Genomic DNA, 3,708 nt, shown 5'->3' with positions numbered 1-3,708 from the left:
GGTGCCATCCTCATTTTCTCCCTGTCTTTAAAGCCTCACACTCCTTTAACTCCCATCAGTTCCCCTATGAACTGTAAGTTTCTAAGGGGCAGGGAGTGTCTGCTAATTCCGATGTATTGTACTCTCCCAAGCACTTAATACTCACAGTTTTAATCCTCACTTTACAGATAAGGTAATTAAGGAACAAAGAAATTAAAAGACTTGCCCAAGGTCACACAGCAGACTAGAGCTGGGATTAGAATCCAGGTACTCTTATTCCCAGGCTCAAGCTCTTTCCACTAGGCCACAATGCTTTCTTTCTTCACCATGGTTGCCTAAAGCCCCTAGCTCCAGCCATGCGTGCTGTCAGCTCACTCTAACCCAATCAGTAAATCAATGGTATTTGAGTGCTTACCATGTGCAGAACACTCTACTAAGTGCTTGGGAAAGTACATTATAACAAAGTTGGTAAACATGTTCCCTGCACATAAGGAGCTTGCAGTCTAAATGTGGTATTTGTTAAGCGCTGACTATGTGCCAAGCACTCTACTAACTTCTGGGGTGGATACATGCAAATCAGGTTGGACACATTCCCTGTCCCACATGGGGCTCAGTCTCAATCCCCTTTTTACAGATGACATAAATTAGAAAAGCAGCATGATTCAGTGGGAAGAGCCTGGGTTTGGGAGCCAGGTCATGGGTTCTAACCCCAGCTCTGCCACTTGTCAGCTTTGTGACTTTGGGCAAGTCACTTAAATTCTCTGGGCCTCAGTTACCTCATCTGTAAAATGGGGATTGACTGAGCCCCATGTGGGACAACCTGATCACCTTGCATCCCCCCAGTGCTTAGAACAGTGCTTCACACATAGTAAGCGCTTAACAAATGCCATCGTTGTTGTTATTATTATCCAGATCCCTTGAGCCATCCGCTTCCCAAGCCTCAACCCCACAACTCCATCTAAATGTGGCCTGTGTAACTCCCACTCCATTGACAGCAAAATCCCTTTCATCCTTGCCCCATTCCTAGCCCAGTTACTGCTCCACATTGCCATCCCGGAGGCCTGGCTCTCATCTGATGATACAGTCTTCCTCATTGCTTCTCCACTGAGCACCTCACTTTCTCCCGTTCCCCCCTGAGTCACGGGGAAAGAGGAAGAGGCGTGCTTGCTCTTCACCTCCCAGTGCTGCTCCGGCACCATCCCACCCCCTCCAGCCTTCCCCTTCCCTTCCTCTGAAACCTTTATATCATCCACCTCGACTTCCTGCTACTACCTTCCCTCCATTTTCTGGGGAATATGGATGTCTTTCTCTTTTCTTCTCTTGTTCTTTCATTTGCTGATCCTTGGGGACTTCAACATTCGTATGGATGTTCCCCATGTATCCCAGCCATCCTTATCCTCTTGATCCAGGCTCTTATCAGATCATAGCCAGGCCCTTGTGTCGGCCTCCTCACTGGTCGTCCTGCCTCCTGCCTCCCCACTCCAATCCATACTATTAATTGCTACATGGATCATCTTTTTCAAGTGTTGTTTATTTGACATCTCCCCTCTCCTCAGATCCCTCCTGTGACTTCCCATTTCCCTCTACATAAAGAAAAACTCTACACAATTGGCTTATAGGTTTTCCACCAATTCTCCCCACCCTACTTTTTTTACATCTTAAAATTCTCCCCTCCTTAGAGAAACTACATGGCCTAGCAGAAAGAGCACAAGCCTGTGGATCAGAAGACCCGAGTTCTAATCTTGTCTCTGTTGCCTGTTGTGTAATCCTGGGAAAGTCACTTAACTTGTCTGTGACTGTTTCTTTGCCTGTAAAATGGGGATTCAGTAGCTGTTTTCCCTTCTGCTTAGACTGTGAGTCCCATATGGAACAAGGGCTGTGTCCCTGATTATTTTGTACCTACCCCAACATTTAGTACAGTGCATGACACATAGTAAGCAGTTAACAAATACTACAGTTATTATTATTATTATATTCATCCCTCTTCATCTGCTACTCTCCAGCTTAATCTCTTCATTCCCTCCAGACCAGTCTTATAGCTGTACCTCACTCTTGACCCTCCCACTTCTGTTCTCTCAATCACACTGTTCTCCCATCCTGGAACTCCCTCCTGCCCCCAATCTGAGAGACCACAGCTCTCCCCATCTTCAAAGTCCTCCTAAATTCTAAATTGAGACGCATTATGGCCTAGTGGAAAGAGCACTGGCCTGGGTGTTAGATGACCTGGGTTCCCATCCCCACTCCACCACTTGTCTGTTGTGTGACCTTGGTCAGGCACTTAACTTCTCTGTGACTCAGTTACCTCATCTGTAAAATGGGGATTAAGACTATGAGCTCTACGTGGGACAGGGATTGGGTCCAACCTGATTATCCTGTATCTACTCCAGTACAGTACAGATTAGTACAGTGCCCGGCATATAGTACGTATTTAACAAATACCATTAAAAACAAAACTTTCCACCAGGCCTTCCATGATTAACTCCCCAAATCCATCACATCACCCTATCAACCATCTTTAGCACTTATATATCTATTCATACACTCACTCAGCAAACATACATACATGTATATTATAAAATCAGTTGTTCTGTAAATGTATTTAATTATTCTTGCCTTTGCTGTTAGAGGATAACTTCCTTGTGATCAGGGAAACTATCAGGCTTTTATTCTTTCCTAATGGCTTAGTACAATACAGTGCACCTAGTGGGTGCTCAATAAATATCTCTACTACACTACTAATAATAATTATGACAGCAATTGTGGTATTTAAATGCTTACTTTGTGTCAAGCACTGTACAGTGCTAGGTGGGTACAAGATAGGTTGGTTACATTTTCTGTTGATCATGGAGCTGACAGAAAAGAGTAGGATTTAATCTACATTTTACAAATGAGGAAATTGAGGCCCAGACAAGTGACTTGTTCAAGGTCATACAATAAAGTAGCAGAGCCAGGATGAATAATAATAGTAGCATTTGTTAAGCACTTACTAAGTGCAGAGCACTGTTCTAAGTGCTGGGGAGGATACAAGGTGATCAGATTGTCCCACGTGGAGCTCAGTCTTCATCCCCCTTTAACAGATGAGGTAACTGAGGCACAGAGAAGTTAAGTGATTTGCCCAAAGTCACACAGCTGACAATTGGCAGAGCTGGGATTAAAACCCATGACCTCTGCCTCTCAAGCCTGGGCTCTTTCCATTGAGCCATGCTGCTTCCCTACCAAGGGAAAGTGCACCATTCCTGGAGGTATTACAATACCAGGTCAATGCATGGAGTGGACAGAGCAAGCCCCTAGTCCATCGCCCTGTTCCAAAACTCCATTTAATATATTGTTCTTGGATAGAGTTCGTATCAGATATTAAACTAAAAACAGATACTACACTTGAGATGACTCAGGCACAGAGAAGTTAAGTGGCTTGCTCAAGGTCACACAGCAGACAAGTGGCAGATCTGGAATTAGAGCCCACATCCTTTGATTCCCAAGTCCAGGCTCTTTCCACTAAGCCATGCTGCTTCTCTAGTCTGTTGCATGCTCCTGGAGAACAGAGATCATGTCCATTAATTCTACTGTACTCTCCAAAGCACTTAATACAGTACTCTGCACACAATAAGTGCTCAATAGATTTTCACTGACTAATGCCATACACTCCATTGCCCTTCTCTCAATCCCCCAGTCACAGAAAAGATTAGAGTAAATCCGGGGAATTTAAGACATTCAGAAGCAGAGTTCCTC

The 3,708-nt window shown here is 44.5% G+C and overlaps 1 non-coding gene across 1 annotated transcript; it reads right to left on the bottom strand.

The window, feature by feature from the left end:
• Positions 1–3,199: 3,199 nt before the first annotated feature.
• LOC119927743 lies at positions 3,200–3,381 on the bottom strand. Its single transcript, XR_005450718.1, has one exon. It is a non-coding gene; the product is annotated as a U2 spliceosomal RNA (small nuclear RNA).
• Between the last annotated feature and the right edge of the window lie 327 nt (positions 3,382–3,708).

The sequence above is a fragment of the Tachyglossus aculeatus genome, chromosome 4 (genome assembly GCF_015852505.1).
Source record: "Tachyglossus aculeatus isolate mTacAcu1 chromosome 4, mTacAcu1.pri, whole genome shotgun sequence".
NCBI lineage: Eukaryota > Metazoa > Chordata > Mammalia > Monotremata > Tachyglossidae > Tachyglossus > Tachyglossus aculeatus.
Note: the sequence above shows the minus strand (reverse complement) of the source record. Positions and strands in the feature narration are given on the sequence as shown.